The following is a 21,817-nucleotide window of genomic DNA, read 5'->3' on the forward strand; positions in this document are numbered from 1 at the left end:
TTTTTAAACGTTATCCATGCTTATCGTTAAAAACCCGGCGCCCTTTTTTCCCAGCGCCCCTTTTTAACGTACGCCATGCTGGGACCTGTGTTCCCTCTACAGAGGGAGAGGGGCATGGTGGGACCTGTGTTCCCTCTACAGAGGGAGAGGGGCATGGTGGGAGCTGTGTTCCCTCTATGGAGGGAGAGGGGCATGCTGGGAGCTGTGTTCTCTCTATGGAGGAGGGAGAGGGGCATGCTGGGAGCTGTGTTCCCTCTATGGAGGAGGGAGAGGGGCATGCTGGGAGCTGTGGTCCCTCTATGGAGGAGGGAGAGGGGCATGCTGGGAGCTGTGGTTCCTCAATGGAAGGAGAGGGGAATGCTGGGAGCTGTGGTCCCTCTATGGAGGAGGGAGAGAGGCATGCTGGGAGCTGTGGTCCCTCTATTGAGGGAGAGGGGTTGTTTGCTGGGAACTGTAGTGCCCTGCCTAAAACAAGACACCTAATGCTGTGGAGTGGGGGGTACTCACATGCCTGTAAGGTCACAGCAGCTCAACAGAAGGCAATCCCAGCCAGGGATCAGATCCTCCAACTTCCTGCAGCCATGCCCTGGAGAAAGCTGCACAACCCTGTTTCTCCCGATGTTCTAGCTGAGTGAGTACCCTGTCTCCCTCCCCCTCCCCCCTGCTTTGCCGTCCAAAGAGAGAGAGAGAGAGAGGAAGGTATAAGCAGCTGCAGCAGCCCTACTGTGCTCAGACTTCCTTGTTGTGGCTGATCCTCCGGTCGGCTGATCATTAGTTGCAGTCCGCTCGCTGCACACAGGCTACAGTTCAAAGGAATGCTCGCAGCAGCCCCCATCTCCAACACAGCAACACACACTATGTGCCTCCGGTCCCCTGCTCCAGTCCTCGGTGTCCTCCGCAGCAAGCCTCCACTCTTCTCTGCCCCCCATCAGGTCCTTGGCCGCAATCCACTTGTAGTTCTTCTGTCCGTGGCACTTCCACCCGGGAACTACAAAAAAAGCAGCGCTTGCAGATGACGTGACATCATGTGATGCTTCAGGAGGAAGCATCGCGAGATGTCAGAACAATGCAGCCCACAGAACGAGATCCGGCCAGCGAAAGAGCGCTGTGTGCATGATGGAACCATGCCGCGGCAGCAGAAGCTCGGGGGGCGTGGCTACAGGCGCCGTATTTGAATAACTTTTTTTTTAATGCGTTTTTTTTTTAAAGATTTAAAAAACGTCCATATTTATTAATGTTTTAACATATGAGATGTAGTGAAAAGTTAAGGGTAGTTCCGCTTTAAGAGTTAAAAGTAAATAAACACACAAACACATAGAAAAAGTATTTTAATTGAACAAAAAACATAACCACGAAAAAAGTCCTTTAATATTCTTAATTAACCATTAATACTTACCTGTCCCTTTAAATAAATGATCCCACGCAATATCCTCGGAAATGTTCTATCAGTTACAATGTAACAAAGTTATTACAATGTGACAACTTTGTTACATTGTAACTACGCCGCACCCGACGTCACTCACCGCTCACCCGCCGCACGGACCCGACAGAGCTCTGAGCTATAGCTCAGAGCTCTCGAAAGCATCTTTGTATTTGGGCTCCAAGGAGCCCCATTGGTCCTTAGCAGACCAATGGGGTTCCTTCTGATTTGAAGGAACCCCATTGGTCTGCTAAGGACCAATGGGGCTCCTTGGAGCCAAAATACAAAGATGCTTCTCAGAGCTCTGAGCTATAGCTCAGAGCTCTGTCGGGTCCGTGCAGGACGCTAAGTCCTCGCCGGCTCCGCTGCCCTCCCCGCCTCTCCCACATGTCACCCACATGTCACCCACATGTGGGTGACATGTGGGTGACAGATGTGGGCGGGGTGGACAGCGGGAGCCAGCGGGGACTTAGTGTCCTGCAAGGACGCGTAAGTGTATGCGGCGGGTGAGCGGCGAGTGACGTCGGGTGCGGCGTAGTTACAATGTAACAAAGTTGTTACATTGTAATAACTTTGTTACATTGTAACTGATAGAACATTTCCGAGGATATTGCGTGGGATCATTTATTTAAAGGGACAGGTAAGTATTAATGGTTAATTAAGAATATTAAAGGACTTTTTTCGTGGTTATGTTTTTTGTTCAATTAAAATACTTTTTCTATGTGTTTGTGTGTTTATTTACTTTTAACTCTTAAAGGAAATGGGTAAGGGGTACAAGTACCTCTATACTCATTTCTCCTGGGAGGGGGGGTGGGCATCTGGGGGACCCCTTTTTAAAGTGGACTCCCAGATTCCACCATGAACCCCCCACCCAGGAAATCGCGGCCTCCACCTCCACCGCCCATCGGAGGTGGAGAAGAGCCCCTTGTCCTTGGATTGGACAAGGGCTCGGAGGGGGAGGGGAAAGCTTGGCTGCCCCTCCCCTTCCGAGACCCCCCAATCCATGGACCATGCGGGCTGGTATAGTCAGGGTGCGGAGCCCCACGCGGCCGGTGCTCCGCATTCTGGCTATCCCAGCCTGCATGGGGGACAAGGGGTTAAAGAGGTCTGGGAGGGGGGACCCCACGTCGTTTTTTTTTTATATTTCCCACACTCAGAACGAAGTAAGTAAAACTCTTCCCACTTGGGGGAATCTATGAAAATAATACAATATTGTTACCTGTGCAAAAAAAACTGACATTTTCCGCATTTAAAAGACATTTTTGCCCTTGAAACTTAAAAATCGATTTTCTCAAAAACTATAAGGTCTTTTTGAAAAAAAAAAATTTTCCTCTTATTCCCACTGATACCCTTAATATACCCTAGGAATTTGGTGTTCCTAAACTTTAAGCAGGCTTTGCTATTAACTGTTAAAGTCGGCGGGTTTTTAAATGTATACATTTTTACTTTGAAACTTTAACATCGATTTTCTCAAAAACTATAAGGTCTTTTTGAAAAAAAAAAAAATTCCTCTTATTCCTCCTGATCTCCTTAATATATTCTCCAAATTTGAGGCTCTTAGCATTTAAGGGGGCTTTGCTATTAACCCTTAAAGTCGGCGGCTTTTTTATATTATACGGAGCGTTACGGTTTAACGCGAAATTACGGTAGCGTTTAATGCGAAATTACGGCATGAACAAATAATCATTGTAATGCGAAAATTACGTGAAAATTACGCTTACGCGAAATTTCGCGAAATCCTTCTTCATTACGATTATGTACTTACGGCCATAATCGTAATTACACTAATTACGCGAAATTTCGCGAAATCGTAATTAGGTCATTACACTCATCTCTAGTTAAAGCAACACTTTCTGTGTTGTCCGACATTGAACTGACCATAGATAGAGCCCATAGCCTTCCAAAGCCTGCGCATTTAACCGACTCGGTGCCCCGGTTCCTTTTCTACCTAGTAAAGGAAGATCTCACCTTTGCGATTCGAAAAGCTGGCGCTTTACCTGATCCATATGATAATATTCAGATCTACAATGATCAGTCCCAACTAAGGGCAGAAAACATTCCTGCAAAAGCTTTGTGACAAGATCAATATAGTAAAACAGGGTAGAGTATTATTAGGAGGAGATTTTAATGCAATAATATCTCATTTAGACTCCACAGCTAAGAGACATAGCCCCCTTATCTCTATTGACAAACAAATTAAATGGAATGGATTATTTGATCCTTGGAGAATTTTCCACAGTAATGAGAAAGATTACTCTTATTTCTCAACAGTCCACAAAACCCACTCACAAATTATTATTATTATTTAGTATTTAGATAGTGCCGACATCTTCCGCAGCGCTGTACAGAGTATATATAGTCTTGTCACTAACTGTCCCTTGGAGAAGCTCACAATCTAGTCCCTACCATAGTCATATGTATACTGTATATTGTGTAGTGTATGTATTGTAGTCTAAGGACAATTTAGGGGGGAAGCCAATTAACTTTTCTGTATGTTTTTGGAATGTGGGAGGAAACCGGAGTGCCCGGAGGAAACCCACACAGACACGGGGAGAACATACAAACTCCTTGCAGATGTTGACCTGGCTGGAATTCAAACCAGGGACCCAGCGATGCAAGGCGAGAGCGCTAACCACTATGCCACTGTTTTTGACTGACAAAGTATTATTGCAAGATGTTGTCAGCACCTCGATTGGCACAAAATCACTATCAGATCAGCGCATGTGCGCAATGATCTGAGATGGATGCCTAATCTCAGAGCTGCGTGACACCGGGAAAGTAACCAGCCAATACCGCTACTTCCACCGGACTGATTATCTTGCAACTAATACCGACGGGCGGAGAAACATCCCCTGCACCGCCTAGGCTATGGCACAGAGCACTAGAACCAAAACTGGATCTAAAAACCCGCAAAGTAAAAACGCCGGAGACATGTCCAAGATGGCGCCCGCTATCTCCCCGGAGCATGAGGTCGATTCCAACCCGGACGAGGGACAGGCTTGCGCTTCCCCAATCCTATGCATTGACAACCCTCCTTCTCCTGGGGAGCAGATCACCCTTGAAGAGCTGAGAACTATAATACGGGAAGAGGTAACGGGAGCCACCAAGATGTTCGGAAGTGAGCTCCTCCAGGAAATAAGACAGCTAGGCCAGAGAACCGCAGCCTCAGAGAACCGCTTAGACAACGTCACTACTGTTCTGGAGGGACATGAAGAGGACATTATCTCTTTACAATTGGAGGTGCGTGATCTTCATGATAAGTGGGAGGACTGGGAGAATAGGTCCGGCAGAGAAAATATACGGATCTGTGGCATTCCGGAATCTGTGCAGGATCTGCAAGGGTTCATCACAGCTCTGTTCCAGGAGCTGTTGCCTGGCACTCCCCTGGAGCAGCTTGAGATGGATCGAGTACACAGAGCTCTCTCACGCCCTACTGCCAACGGCCCCCCTCGAGATATCATCTTAAAATTACACCATTACCTTACTAAGGAAAAACTCCTGCAAACCTCCAGGAACAAACCTGAGCTATCGTTTCAGGGCCACTCTTATCAAATTTATGCGGACCTGGCTCCTGCAACCCTGATGAAACGCAAAGAAATGCGCCCTTATTTGAATATTCTCAAGAGCAAAGAGATCCGTTACCGCTGGGGATTCCCCTTCCAGCTCATTTTTACGTGGCAAGACAAGCAACACAATGTGCGCAGCTTGGACAAAATTCGTGAGCGCTTTCGGAAGCTCGACCTTCCGCTCCCAAAGCCTCCACCTAAGGATACAGCTGGCAGCACACCGGACCACACCCAAAACAACAGCCCAGAGAGATCTTCTCCCCCTGCCACCTCTAAAGAACAGCGTACTCCTAAACGCCGATCGCAGATCCCGAGGGAACTCTTGCAGCAAGTATTTCAGAAGGCTCCATGATTCTCCTCTGTACACAATCAAAAGCTTACCTGGCACTCATTGAATCTTTCCTAGTAGCTGTGCCCTATGATCGGCATTCCTATTTGTGCACAGACCGTCCTAGTTCACCTGGTGGAACCCGAATGCACATTTGCTTGACGGGGTAAGCCGCCTCACCCCCGCAGAAACGGTGTAACTTGGATCACTTTTCCTCTATATGGGGTGATCGCTACTGAACGAAATCTGGTGCAGGAGGTCAGCGGCTGAGCTCAGCTGAGATGAGAGAGCCCCTGAATAACGACACTCTCCCCTCACCATGTGCCTTATACTTGAAACTGGTGCTTCAGAATCCTTGTTATATCGGTTACATGTAAAAGTATTAAGTATTCTATACGCTCTTTCGTTTGCTTCGCAGCATTACTGTTCAACTGTTTATATGTTTAAAGTAAATGTAAATTATAGATAGCCTTTCCTTATAAGGTGCCTACCGGCTCTAGATAGGTGTATTGATATAGAATGGCAGAAACTCTCAGAGACTAAAAACATGCAGCAGTTGCTAGTATGCCACAACCATTGAATAAGCAACCTTTCTCGGTCCCCACTACAGCTATTTACAATTATCTACGTCCTGCTTTGTAGTAGTTCCCACTGAGGAGATGGTTCAGGAACGCTTACCGTAACAATATATTGCTCAGACCCTTAGATTAATGATAGAACTGCCTTAGTCTCTGTGAATATGATCCACACTCCTAGATAGCCATGTCCCACTACATATCATCAATTCATTGAGCACCCTTTTAAATATTGTTGGCTCAATCCCCCTGGGCCTCTCCTTCTCTTGGGACAATGAAAATTTTAGTTAAAGCATATGAGGCTGCTCTGACCTAACGCCCTCTTTAGCTTGTGCCCATTTTGCTACATTAGCAGTCCGTGGGCATTGTGCCTGTCTATCCTGGGGTTACCCCATAGGCAGAATCTTAACCCATAATTGTCAATACGTACCTTGGCCTAATCTTCCATAATTATTATATATATAAAGTCAGCACAGGTCTATAGTAATACAGCTTTCATCATTTTCTGGTATACAGGATCTTTGAAGAAAAGGGTAAAGAAGCAAGGCTTACCAGATTCCAACAACCCACATTATAAGGTTGTAAACGAGTTTGATAGGTGGTCCGCAGAACTTTCAAATGGTGTCGTTTCACCAGCGATGTTGCACACTACAGATTCCTCCGGAATATAGTAGATATCCTGAGATCGCAGAGACTCACCAAAGGGGAGTCCAGTAGGATAGTGACATGAAAGAGATGTACGGCACATCTAAGTGTAAACCGTCTTTATTACATAACAAGTAAAACAATTAAAAACAAGGATAAAAGAAAACTCACATACGGGGCCCGTGAACCGGGAACCACGAAAAAGTAGCGCGCATAAAATGGTCAATAGAAGACCTCAAATAAAATGGTGCCGCCTGTCGCCTTCCCGACCGGTTTCGCAATCTTGCGTCATCAGGGGAGAAAGGCGACCAGGCGGCCAGCACCAACTTTATAACATTTTTGAATTAAAAAGTGGGAGTGGTTAGGCTCCACCTTATTCAGACTACACTAGTCAAAGGCAGAAAGCATCAAACATGAAATAAAACATTGTGACAAATTGCATTGTGTCAGAGAGACAGTAGCAAAAGATCTCTCAGATAGTGTGAATAAAAAGAGGTGAATGCAATATTACCTGCATATTCAATTCGTAGTAGGCTAGTTAAGGCTAAATTAAAAGCTAGATTGATTACTCTGCCCTAGGGCATATCTTTCCTATGTAAAAACTTCTTTCTAGATGAAAAGCAGGCACTTCCTGTACCAGAAGTAGTCACTGGAACTCAGAAAGTAGCCTTGCACTCCACCAGGGTCAAGTGGAGCACAAGTTCTTCCTGTGAAGGGAAAAAAAAATAAAAATCCAATGCGTATGCAATGATGCATACGTTCATAAAAACGTAAAGAATGAAGCACATAGCAGTGCAGTGCAGCTATAAATATGCATGAAGTGTACTCAGGTGTGCAATGAAAAGCGCGTCTAATGTACTATACTAAGAAGGTGCATAAATCTGTATGCATAGTAAAAACAATGAAATGATAAAACAGCCTCCATGGGAGCTCCAGGGACCTTAAGTAGTGAAAGTGAAGAACATCCATAGTGATCATGCAAGACAGATCCCATAGGTATCCGATAGATGGAAATTATGCAAAGTTATGCAAATGTATATACACAGCAGTGTAATGCGGCTATGATTACGCATAAAAATTACTTAAGCGTGCCATAAAGAGCACATCTAAAGTGAAAGCGGTCTCTACTACAATGTAGAACACGCATGCGGCGAAGCATAAAACAACAAAAAGCGCACATAGGGACAAAAATCCACTGCGAGCATCTAAACCGACATATGGAACAATAAACAAAAATAATTGATCTTATGCTGCAATAAAGTCGCATTTAGTTAAAAAAAAAATGCAATGCGTATGCAGTGACGCATACAATCATAAAAGCGTAAACAATGAAGCACATAGCAATGCAGTGCGACTATACATATGCATGAAGTGTGCTTAGGTGTGACATGAAAAGCACGTCTAATATACTGTACTAAGAAGGTGCATAAATCTGTATGTATAGTGGAGACAATGAAATGATAGAACAGCCTCCGTGGGAGCTCTGGGGACCTCAAGTGGTGAAAGTGAGGAGCATCCATAGTGATCATGCAAGACAGATCCCATAGGTATCCGATAAATGGAAATTATGCAAAATTATGCAAATTCATATACTCAGCCGTGTAGTGCGGCTATGATTATGCATAGAAAACTCCATGCTCCGATAACAGAGGACAACAGACAGCACTCTGTGGGGTAGGGAGCAACAAAGGGAAAAAGAGGGACCACAACCTCCCAATATATCCTATCCAAATTAAGAGGGTATATAAATTTGTATGCTTGGTGAAAAAACAGTGACAGAATAGAACAGCCTCAAACAGAGCTCCGAGGGCATCTAGTGGTGAAATGAGAAACAGTCACAATAATCGTGCAAGACAGGCCCCAAAGGAAACAGTGAAATTTATGCAAAAAATTAAAAATTATTAAAAAATATTAAAAATGCAGTCAAATTGACCAGTATATGCGGGCCTTACAAAAAAGCATGCAAATGTATGGAAAATAAAAAATATGATAAAGCATTAAGAATTATTGATAAAACAGTTTACATCCAGTTCAATATTCAAACCAGCTGGACTGAAGGTATTCAGTCTAAAGATCCATTCAGTTTCTAATCTCGATATATCTCTTTCTAAATTTTGTCCCCTCCAGCATCTTTTAGTACCATCGATAACACAAAACTTCAAGCCTGAAGGGTTCCTGTCGTGATGGAGGGCAAAATGTTTTGAGACCGAATGATCCTTAAACCCTTTACGTATAAGGTAGACGTGTTCTCCCAATCTTTCTTTAAAGGTTCTAGTGGTTCTACCTACATATCTCAGTCCACAAGGACATTCTAAAAGATAAACTATATGTGTACTTTCGCATGTGAAAAGACGTCTAATCTGCAGTGTGGGACTTCGGTGATCATTCCCAGCAAAGGAAGTAATTTTTCTGGGCATATTAATGCAAGCCTTACAACCTTTGCATTTCTTGCATCGAAAAAAACCTTTTAGGGGTAATAAATGGGCAGAGGCAGTTTTAGGTGGATCTATATGGCTATGTACAAGACGATCTCTAAGATTAGGCTCTCTTCTGAAGATAACTCCCGGATTGTCCGCAAGCATAGGACCAATCACTGGATCACTCCTCAGGAGATGCCAATTCTTGTACAAAACTTTTTTTATGTCTTTGTGTTGGATATTATATTGAGTGAGAAAGTTAATGCCATTCTGTTTAGTAGTATCCACTGTTCTATTCCTCTTGGTGAAAGACCGGACCTCCTGACCAATCTCATCCCTCACAGATACAAGGTCTGAGGCCGGGTAGCCTTTATCTTTAAATCTAGAGATAAGAAGGTCACTTTGGATAAAATAATCAGTTTGGGAGGAGCAATTCCTACGCACACGGTGGAATTGACTCCTAGGTACCCCCTTAAGCCATGGACGATAGTGACAACTAGTAGTAGGAATAAAGCTATTTCTATCAGTCTCTTTGAAAAAGGTTTTTGTAGTAAATTGATTGTTGTCAAGAGAAATCACTAAATCCAAAAAATTTATCTCTGAGGAGCTACAGACACAGTTAAAGACCAAATTATCCGTGTTATTATTAATATGTTGAATAAAGGGTTGTAAAGAATTTAAATCCCCCCTCCAGATGACCACCACATCATCTATGTACCTCTTGTATAACAGTAATTGAGGAAAAAGATCAGTTTTAATGAAGATCTCCTCCCAGCAGGCAAGAAAGAGATTTGCGAGGCTGGGCGCGTACTTCGCGCCCATCGCAACGCCGACTTTCTGTAGATAGTACTGGCCGTCAAACCAGAAATAATTCCTGGTCATAGAGAAATTAAGGCACTCGATCAAAAAATCGATTTGTGCACGATTGAGTGTCTGGCTATTTTCCAAACAACGGCGAACCGCATGCGCTCCCGATTCCTGCTGGATAACTGTATACAGAGAGGAGATGTCTGCGGCCATCAAGACACAGGGATCTGTAAAAATCAAAGAATCCAATAACTCAATCAGATGTCCAGAATCTCTTAGATAAGACGGAATAAGGGGAACGAGAGGTTGTAGAAATTTATCTACAAATTCCCCTAAACGTGAGGTAATGGAATTAATCCCACTCACTATGGGTCTACCCGGAGGGTGGAGGGGATCTTTGTGCACCTTAGGAAGATAGTATATAACCGGGGTTCTAATAAAAGAGGGAATAAGATAATCTGCCTCCAATTTATTCAAAAATCCTTCCGATTCACCTCTCAAAACTAATTCTCCCAATTCGTCATAAAAACGATTACCGGGATTGCCCCTTAATAATTGGTAAGTGGCCTGGTCACTCAACAATCTAGTCATTTTTTCCTTATAATCTGTTCTATCTAGAAGAACAATCCCCCCCCCCCCCCCTTATCCGCAGGCTTAATAACCATATCTTTTTCCTCTAGAAGTAATGATAGGGCATTCTGGACTTCAATGTTACCTCTGGGTTTTTTTACCTCCAAAGCTTGAATGTCACTCAACAGTGATTTCTTGAAATTTTCTATAGCATGATTATTAGAAATTAAAGGGTTAAAAGTGGATGTATTCCTCAGTCCACTATTAAATAGATTTCTCTCTAGACTAAGATCCACAGTATTACTTGTGGGAGCGGTTTTACTAAGAAAAAACTTTTTAACATTAAGCTTGTGTATAAATTTGTGAGCATCAATAAACAAGTCAAATGTATTCAATGGTTTTGGTGGTGCAAACTTAAGACCCTTGTCTAGAAGTTTCATTTCAGATTCCGTAAGAGTGTGTGAGCTCAAATTAAAGATACCTTCCCCTACTTTTCCTTCCCTTTCTTTTTTCTTAAGTTGTACCCTTCGTCCTCCTCTAACGCCCCTTCTAGCAGTGGGCTTTCCCCCTTTTTTTCCCTGGTGGCTGTCTTTGGATCTATAAAAGGGGTTGTCGGTTCCTCTTCAGACAACTCCAAGATGTGCCGTACATCTCTTTCATGTCACTATCCTACTGGACTCCCCTTTGGTGAGTCTCTGCGATCTCAGGATATCTACTATATTCCGGAGGAATCTGTAGTGTGCAACATCGCTGGTGAAACGACACCATTTGAAAGTTCTGCGGACCACCTATCAAACTCGTTTACAACCTTATAATGTGGGTTGTTGGAATCTGGTAAGCCTTGCTTCTTTACCCTTTTCTTCAAAGATCCTGTATACCAAAAAATGATGAAAGCTGTATTACTATAGACCTGCGCTGACTTTATATATTCATTGCTTGTGTGGACTTTTGGACATTGTCCTTCTCGGCTGCGGTCGCCTTCTGCCTTGGCGCTGACACTTGTTGTTTATTTTTGTCTTTGTCCTACTGTTTAGCAGCCTTGGAGTTCCTTTTTAGCTTTGTAACTATTGCTTGTTTATCTGCTGTTTACTCATCAGTCCTTCAATATGGCTGGTAAAATGGATGTATTTGAATTTATGGACTGCAGAGACTATGATTTAGACCACATCTTTTCAGAAAGGATTTCACCTATTGCAGAGGATAATGTTGAAGGTCAATTTAAGGAGCTGAGCCATTTTTGTGAGAAAAAACTCTCTCTCTGGTGGGAGATTGTCACACTCGAGAGATACAACAAGGATGGCCTAGCCCCGAGAAGATTGAGATGGGAATTTATTCCTAATGAACAGGAGCGAATTACCATCTCTGATGAGAAATTTATGACCTTTTTTAAAAAATGTAGTAAAGAATTGTTGGAAATACTAATAGAAGGTAAAAAGAAAAGATTGAATATGTTCAATAAAGATATTGACCAGATTCAGAATAAATTAAATCCCTTTAAGGACTCAGAGGAGTATGATGCTCTTTCTGATGACTTACAGGGATATTTACGCAAAATGGATAATGATATTAAAAAGAAAAAACAAAAGAAATATCAAAGGGATTTTATGGATTATAAGAAAGGAATTGTTTTCAAATGGCAGAATAAAAATGGAAAAGATGGTGATCCAGTGGATAAACCCGCGGATCCGGCATTACTCCCTGTCCGGATCCAAAAAAGAGGCCCCCTCTTTCCCACCCCCCTCCTAAGTCTCTGCCTAGGCCCCCTCCCCCTCCTCCTCCCAGGCATCCGCCTAGGCACATTCATAATAATGGATATGACCCACCACGTCAACCACCGCGTCAGATACCTCACCCATACCCTAAACCGTATGTACCCCCATACAGACCGAGGTATGAACCACCTCCCCCAAGATACTATGAAAACCCTCGTCCACCTCGTGATAGAAGCCCCCCTAGACCTTACAGACCCCCGGTTCGCCCCAATCAGGATAGGGACTACCAAAGGCCCATACATCCATTAGAAGATGGTGGCCGTCCGGAGGAATATTACCCACGGGATTTTGTACCCAATAATCCATCTCCCTATTTTATACCTGGGAGACCAAAACCTCTCAAACAATGGATTCCTAAACCCTTTAAAAACTATCCCCCACCACCTGAGCGTAAACCTATTCCTGTTCAAAATCGGTTTGAGATTTTTTCGGATCTTTCTGAATCAGACTTGGAGTTTTCTGAAGAGGAACCGACAACCCCTTTTATAGATCCAAAGACAGCCACCAGGGAAAAAAAGGGGGAAAGCCCACTGCTAGAAGGGGCGTTAGAGGAGGACGAAGGGTATAACTTAAGAAAAAAGAAAGGGAAGGAAAAGTAGGGGAAGGTATCTTTAATTTGAGCTCACACACTCTTACGGAATCTGAAATGAAACTTCTAGACAAGGGTCTTAAGTTTGCACCACCAAAACCATTGAATAAATTTGACTTGTTTATTGATGCTCACAAATGTATACACAAGCTTAATGTTAAAAAGTTTTTTCTTAGTAAAACCGCTCCCACAAGTAATACTGTGGATCTTAGTCTAGAGAGAAATCTATTTAATAGTGGACTGAGGAATACATCCACTTTTAACCCTTTAATTTCTAATAATCATGCTATAGAAAATTTCAAGAAATCACTGTTGAGTGACATTCAAGCTTTGGAGGTAAAAAAACCCAGAGGTAACATTGAAGTCCAGAATGCCCTATCATTACTTCTAGAGGAAAAAGATATGGTTATTAAGCCTGCGGATAAGGGGGGGGGGATTGTTCTTCTAGATAGAACAGATTATAAGGAAGAAATGACTAGATTGTTGAGTGACCAGGCCACTTACCAATTATTAAGGGGCAATCCCGGTAATCGTTTTTATGACGAATTGGGAGAATTAGTTTTGAGAGGTGAATCGGAAGGATTTTTGAATAAATTGGAGGCAGATTATCTTATTCCCTCTTTTATTAGAACCCCGGTTATATACTATCTTCCTAAGGTGCACAAAGATCCCCTCCACCCTCTGGGTAGACCCATAGTGAGTGGGATTAATTCCATTACCTCACGTTTAGGGGAATTTGTAGATAAATTTCTACAACCTCTCGTTCCCCTTATTCCGTCTTATCTAAGAGATTCTGGACATCTGATTGAGTTATTGGATTCTTTGATTTGTACAGATCCCTGTGTCTTGATGGCCGCAGACATCTCCTCTCTGTATACAGTTATCCAGCAGGAATCGGGAGCGCATGCGGTTCGCCGTTGTTTGGAAAATAGCCAGACACTCAATCGTGCACAAATCGATTTTTTGATCGAGTGCCTTAATTTCTCTATGACCAGGAATTATTTCTGGTTTGACGGCCAGTACTATCTACAGAAAGTCGGCGTTGCGATGGGCGCGAAGTACGCGCCCAGCCTCGCAAATCTCTTTCTTGCCTGCTGGGAGGAGATCTTCATTAAAACTGATCTTTTTCCTCAATTACTGTTATACAAGAGGTACATAGATGATGTGGTGGTCATCTGGAGGGGGGATTTAAATTCTTTACAACCCTTTATTCAACATATTAATAATAACACGGATAATTTGGTCTTTAACTGTGTCTGTAGCTCCTCAGAGATAAATTTTTTGGATTTAGTGATTTCTCTTGACAACAATCAATTTACTACAAAAACCTTTTTCAAAGAGACTGATAGAAATAGCTTTATTCCTACTACTAGTTGTCACTATCGTCCATGGCTTAAGGGGGTACCTAGGAGTCAATTCCACCGTGTGCGTAGGAATTGCTCCTCCCAAACTGATTATTTTATCCAAAGTGACCTTCTTATCTCTAGATTTAAAGATAAAGGCTACCCGGCCTCAGACCTTGTATCTGTGAGGGATGAGATTGGTCAGGAGGTCCGGTCTTTCACCAAGAGGAATAGAACAGTGGATACTACTAAACAGAATGGCATTAACTTTCTCACTCAATATAATATCCAACACAAAGACATAAAAAAAGTTTTGTACAAGAATTGGCATCTCCTGAGGAGTGATCCAGTGATTGGTCCTATGCTTGCGGACAATCCGGGAGTTATCTTCAGAAGAGAGCCTAATCTTAGAGATCGTCTTGTACATAGCCATATAGATCCACCTAAAACTGCCTCTGCCCATTTATTACCCCTAAAAGGTTTTTTTCGATGCAAGAAATGCAAAGGTTGTAAGGCTTGCATTAATATGCCCAGAAAAATTACTTCCTTTGCTGGGAATGATCACCGAAGTCCCACACTGCAGATTAGACGTCTTTTCACATGCGAAAGTACACATATAGTTTATCTTTTAGAATGTCCTTGTGGACTGAGATATGTAGGTAGAACCACTAGAACCTTTAAAGAAAGATTGGGAGAACACGTCTACCTTATACGTAAAGGGTTTAAGGATCATTCGGTCTCAAAACATTTTGCCCTCCATCACGACAGGAACCCTTCAGGCTTGAAGTTTTGTGTTATCGATGGTACTAAAAGATGCTGGAGGGGACAAAATTTAGAAAGAGATATATCGAGATTAGAAACTGAATGGATCTTTAGACTGAATACCTTCAGTCCAGCTGGTTTGAATATTGAACTGGATGTAAACTGTTTTATCAATAATTCTTAATGCTTTATCATATTTTTTATTTTCCATACATTTGCATGCTTTTTTGTAAGGCCCGCATATACTGGTCAATTTGACTGCATTTTTAATATTTTTTAATAATTTTTAATTTTTTGCATAAATTTCACTGTTTCCTTTGGGGCCTGTCTTGCACGATTATTGTGACTGTTTCTCATTTCACCACTAGATGCCCTCGGAGCTCCGTTTGAGGCTGTTCTATTCTGTCACTGTTTTTTCACCAAGCATACAAATTTATATACCCTCTTAATTTGGATAGGATATATTGGGAGGTTGTGGTCCCTCTTTTTCCCTTTGTTGCTCCCTACCCCACAGAGTGCTGTCTGTTGTCCTCTGTTATCGGAGCATGGAGTTTTCTATGCATAATCATAGCCGCACTACACGGCTGAGTATATGAATTTGCATAATTTTGCATAATTTCCATTTATCGGATACCTATGGGATCTGTCTTGCATGATCACTATGGATGCTCCTCACTTTCACCACTTGAGGTCCCCAGAGCTCCCACGGAGGCTGTTCTATCATTTCATTGTCTCCACTATACATACAGATTTATGCACCTTCTTAGTACAGTATATTAGACGTGCTTTTCATGTCACACCTAAGCACACTTCATGCATATGTATAGTCGCACTGCATTGCTATGTGCTTCATTGTTTACGCTTTTATGATTGTATGCGTCACTGCATACGCATTGCATTTTTTTTTTAACTAAATGCGACTTTATTGCAGCATAAGATCAATTATTTTTGTTTATTGTTCCATATGTCGGTTTAGATGCTCGCAGTGGATTTTTGTCCCTATGTGCGCTTTTTGTTGTTTTATGCTTCGCCGCATGCGTGTTCTACATTGTAGTAGAGACCGCTTTCACTTTAGATGTGCTCTTTATGGCACGCTTAAGTAATTTTTATGCGTAATCATAGCCGCATTACACTGCTGTGTATATACATTTGCATAACTTTGCATAATTTCCATCTATCGGATACCTATGGGATCTGTCTTGCATGATCACTATGGATGTTCTTCACTTTCACTACTTAAGGTCCCTGGAGCTCCCATGGAGGCTGTTTTATCATTTCATTGTTTTTACTATGCATACAGATTTATGCACCTTCTTAGTATAGTACATTAGACGCGCTTTTCATTGCACACCTGAGTACACTTCATGCATATTTATAGCTGCACTGCACTGCTATGTGCTTCATTCTTTACGTTTTTATGATCGTATGCGTCATTGCATACGCATTGGATTTTTTTTTATTTTTTTTTCCCTTCACAGGAAGAACTTGTGCTCCACTTGACCCTGGTGGAGTGCAAGGCTACTTCCTGAGTTCCAGTGACTACTTCTGGTACAGGAAGTGCCTGCTTTTCATCTAGAAAGAAGTTTTTACATAGGAAAGATATGCCCTAGGGCAGAGTAATCAATCTAGCTTTTAATTTAGCCTTAACTAGCCTACTACGAATTGAATATGCAGGTAATATTACATTCACCTCTTTTTATTCACACTATCTGAGAGATCTTTTGCTACTGTCTCTCTGACACAATGCAATTTGTCACAATGTTTTATTTCATGTTTGATGCTTTCTGCCTTTGACTAGTGTAGTCTGAATAAGGTGGAGCCTAACCACTCCCACTTTTTAATTCAAAAATGTTATAAAGTTGGTGCTGGCCGCCTGGTCGCCTTTCTTCCCTGATGACGCAAGATTGCGAAACCGGTCGGGAAGGCGACAGGCGGCACCATTTTATTTGAGGTCTTCTATTGACCATTTTATGCGCGCTACTTTTTCGGGGTTCCCGGTGCACGGGCCCCGTATGTGAGTTTTCTTTTATCCTTGTTTTTAATTGTTTTACTTGTTATGTAATAAAGACGGTTTACACTTAGATGTGCCGTACATCTCTTTCATGTCACTATCCTACTGGACTCCCCTTTGGTGAGTCTCTGCGATCTCAGGATATCTACTATATTCCGGAGGAATCTGTAGTGTGCAACATCGCTGGTGAAACGACACCATTTGAAAGTTCTGCGGACCACCTATCAAACTCGTTTACAACCTTATAATGTGGGTTGTTGGAATCTGGTAAGCCTTGCTTCTTTACCCTTTTCTTCAAAGATCCTGTATACCAAAAAATGATGAAAGCTGTATTACTATAGACCTGCGCTGACTTTATATATTCATTGCTTGTGTGGACTTTTGGACATTGTCCTTCTCGGCTGCGGTCGCCTTCTGCCTTGGCGCTGACACTTGTTGTTTATTTTAATCTTCCATAATTACTGCAGTCCGCCCGTCCCTTTTGGATCGGAGCTGGGCTGACCGGGGTACCCCAGCATTCTTGAAGGGTTAGCTCCCTAATAATTGTAGCTGATTCAGGAATATATTTCCTCTGTACACACTGAGTTCTGTTTAAGGCTACACAATGTTTAGCATTTATTAAGGTGGAAATATGTTGTGTTTTCAGCAGATATGCCTCCTCCTGCATTGCACCCTGTTGGGAACCCTCAGTATGCAAGCGAGCTCCTGAACCTATTCTTAGACTTTGAGCATCTAATAAACTAGGTTCAACCCTACTACATCATATTGGAGTGCAGAGGTTGGCCTCTGACACTTTAACTATACTGTATGTAAGCCTTCTCTGCCCTTCTCTTCCCTACTCTTATCCTCAATGCCTGGTAACGGCACTTATTGTAGTCAAATTATACCCAGCTTCCCCTTTCCACCATGCGCTCCACCTTGCACCCAATGCGTACCAACTATTTGATACCCCATGAGAGCAAACAGATGATTTTATGCATCCTTACTTGCATACAGGGGGGTTCTATTCCTCATAAAACCCTCTATCTCTTCCCTCCAGTCTCTTTCTTCTTCCTACTACTCTCTCTCTCTCTCATCTTCTCTTCCTTAGCCAGCCTGCCTGATTAAGTTTTCATGTTAGGACCACGGAAGGTGGCCCCCGACATCATCATGGAGCAACCTGTGTAACCTAACCTATGGCTCTTAATATTGTCTCCCTAAACGTAAAGAAGTTTAACTCCTCTAATAAGCGTTCTAGGGCCTTCTCTTTTTTCCGTGCCATGCATGCAGATATCATCTGTCTCCAAGAGACCCACTTCCAAGCATCATATACTCCTAAATACCTCCATAATACCTTTACTCAGTTCTACACGGCTAATGCGTCAACTAAGTAGAGTTGAGCTAAAATTTTCGTAATTTCGCATTACTATAATTACGCATGCGAAATTTGCGATTACGATGCGAAATTAGCGTAGCGAAATTGCCATTAAAATCGTAATTGAAAATACCGTAAGCGTAATTTTCAACGCGAAATTTCGCGTTTCGTTCATGCCGTAATTTTGCATTAAACGCTACCGTAATTTCGCGTTAAACCGTAACGCTCCGTATAATATAAAAAAGCCGCCGACTTTAAGGGTTAATTGCAAAGCCCCCTTAAATGCTAAGAGCCTCAAATTTGGAGAATATATTAAGGAGATCAGGAGGAATAAAAGGAATTTTTTTTTTTTTCAAAAAGACCTTATAGTTTTTGAGAAAATCGATGTTAAAGTTTCAAAGTAAAAATGTATACATTTAAAAACCCGCCGACTTTAACGGTTAATAGCAAAGCCTGCTTAAAGTTTAGGAACACCAAATTCCTAGGGTATATTAAGGGGATCAGTGGGAATAAGAGGAAAAATCTTTTTTTCAAAAAGACCTTATAGTTTTTGAGAAAATCGATTTTTAAGTTTCAAGGGCAAAAATGTCTTTTAAATGCGGAAAATGTCAGTTTTTTTTGCACAGGTAACAATAGTGTATTATTTTCATAGATTCCCCCAAGTGGGAAGAGTTTTACTTACTTCGTTCTGAGTGTGGGAAATATAAAAAAAAACGACGTGGGGTCCCCCCTCCCAGACCTCTTTAACCCCTTGTCCCCCATGCAGGCTGGGATAGCCAGAATGCGGAGCACCAGCCGCGTGGGGCTCCGCACCCTGACTATACCAGCCCGCATGTTCCATGGATTGGGGGGTCTCGGAAGGGGAGGGGCAGCCAAGCTTTCCCCTCCCCCTCCGAGCCCTTGTCCAATCCAAGGACAAGGGGCTCTTCTCCACCTCCGATGGGCGGTGGAGGTGGAGGCCGCGATTTCCTGGGTGGGGGGTTCATGGTGGAATCTGGGAGTCCCCTTTAAAAAGGGGTCCCCCAGATGCCCACCCCCCCTCCCAGGAGAAATGAGTATAGAGGTACTTGTACCCCTTACCCATTTCCTTTAAGAGTTAAAAGTAAATAAACACACAAACACATAGAAAAAGTATTTTAATTGAACAAAAAACATAACCACGAAAAAAGTCCTTTAATATTCTTAATTAACCATTAATACTTACCTGTCCCTTTAAATAAATGATCCCACACAATATCCTCGGAAATGTTCTATCAGTTACAATGTAACAAAGTTATTACAATGTGACAACTTTGTTACATTGTAACTACGCCGCACCCGACGTCACTCACCGCTCACCCGCCGCACGGACCCGACAGAGCTCTGAGCTATAGCTCAGAGCTCTCGAAAGCATCTTTGTATTTGGGCTCCAAGGAGCCCCATTGGTCCTTAGCAGACTAATGGGGTTCCTTCTGATTTGAAGGAACCCCATTGGTCTGCTAAGGACCAATGGGGCTCCTTGGAGCCAAAATACAAAGATGCTTCTCAGAGCTCTGAGCTATAGCTCAGAGCTCTGTCGGGTCCGTGCAGGACGCTAAGTCCCCGCCGGCTCCGCTGCCCTCCCCGCCTCTCCCACATGTCACCCACATGTCACCCACATGTGGGTGACATGTGGGTGACAGATGTGGGCGGGGTGGACAGCGGGAGCCGGCGGGGACTTAGCGTCCTGCAAGGACGCGTAAGTGTATGCGGCGGGTGAGCGGCGAGTGACGTCGGGTGCGGCGTAGTTACAATGTAACAAAGTTGTTACATTGTAATAACTTTGTTACATTGTAACTGATAGAACATTTCCAAGGATATTGCGTGGGATCATTTATTTAAAGGGACAGGTAAGTATTAATGGTTAATTAAGAATATTAAAGGACTTTTTTCGTGGTTATGTTTTTTGTTCAATTAAAATACTTTTTCTATGTGTTTGTGTGTTTATTTACTTTTAACTCTTAAAGGAAATGGGTAAGGGGTACAAGTACCTCTATACTCATTTCTCCTGGGAGGGGGGGTGGGCATCTGGGGGACCCCTTTTTAAAGGGGACTCCCAGATTCCACCATGAACCCCCCACCCAGGAAATCGCGGCCTCCACCTCCACCGCCCATCGGAGGTGGAGAAGAGCCCCTTGTCCTTGGATTGGACAAGGGCTCGGAGGGGGAGGGGAAAGCCATGCTGCCCCTCCCCTTCCGAGACCCCCCAATCCATGGACCATGCGGGCTGGTATAGTCAGGGTGCGGAGCCCCACGCGGCCGGTGCTCCGCATTCTGGCTATCCCAGCCTGCATGGGGGACGAGGGGTTAAAGAGGTCTGGGAGGGGGGACCCCACGTCGTTTTTTTTTAATATTTCCCACACTCAGAACGAAGTTAGTAAAACTCTTCCCACTTGGGGGAATCTATGAAAATAATACAATATTGTTACCTGTGCAAAAAAAACTGACATTTTCCGCATTTAAAAGACATTTTTGCCCTTGAAACTTAAAAATCGATTTTCTCAAAAACTATAAGGTCTTTTTGAAAAAAAAATTTTTTTCCTCTTATTCCCACTGATCCCCTTAATATACCCTAGGAATTTGGTGTTCCTAAACTTTAAGCAGGCTTTGCTATTAACCGTTAAAGTCGGCGGGTTTTTAAATGTATACATTTTTACTTTGAAACTTTAACATCGATTTTCTCAAAAACTATAAGGTCTTTTTGTAAAAAAAAAAATTTCCTCTTATTCCTCCTGATCTCCTTAATATATTCTCCAAATTTGAGGCTCTTAGCATTTAAGGGGGCTTTGCTATTAACCCTTAAAGTCGGCGGCTTTTTTATATTATACGGAGCGTTACGGTTTAACGCGAAATTACGGTAGCGTTTAATGCAAAATTACGGCATGAACAAATAATCATTGTAATGCGAAAATTACGCGAAAATTACGCTTACGCGAAATTTCGCGAAATCCTTCTTCATTACGATTATGTACTTACGGCCATAATCGTAATTACACTAATTACGCGAAATTTCGCGAAATCGTAATTAGGTCATTACGCTCATCTCTACAACTAAGCAAAGAGGAGTTCTTATTGCATTCCGGAGATCAGTTAATTTTATATGTCATAGGGAACTAAAAGATGCTAGTGGTAGATACCTTATACTATTAGGCACCATACAAGATATCGACGTCACAATCGCAACTTACTATGCCCCCAACACAAACCAGCTTCCCTTCCTGAAAAACTTTCTTGATCTTATATCAACCCATGCTATTGGCACCACAATAATTACCGGGGACTCCAACCTATGCCTCCGCCCACACTTAGTCAAAGATAATCCCGCCAACCCCTCCCCATCAGCTGCAGATGTGTGTAATGCCAAGCAATTTGAATGTTTACTTCAATCAGCTTCACTAGCAGATTGCTGGAGAGAACTACATCCGAGCAAAAAAGAATACACATTTTACTCCCACCCCCATAACACTCAATCCCGTCTTGACCACTGCCTTATCAAATTATCCTCGCTCCCAAGCTTAACTGCATCTAGGATCATTCCAGTTTCGTGGTCAGACCATAACGCTGTCTCCATTACTCTGTCCTCAATTATCTCTAAGCAGCCAGGTTTCCGTTGGAAACTCAACCAGTCCTTACTATCCGA

The sequence above is a fragment of the Hyperolius riggenbachi genome, chromosome 1 (assembly GCF_040937935.1).
Source record: "Hyperolius riggenbachi isolate aHypRig1 chromosome 1, aHypRig1.pri, whole genome shotgun sequence".
Classification (NCBI taxonomy): domain Eukaryota; kingdom Metazoa; phylum Chordata; class Amphibia; order Anura; family Hyperoliidae; genus Hyperolius; species Hyperolius riggenbachi.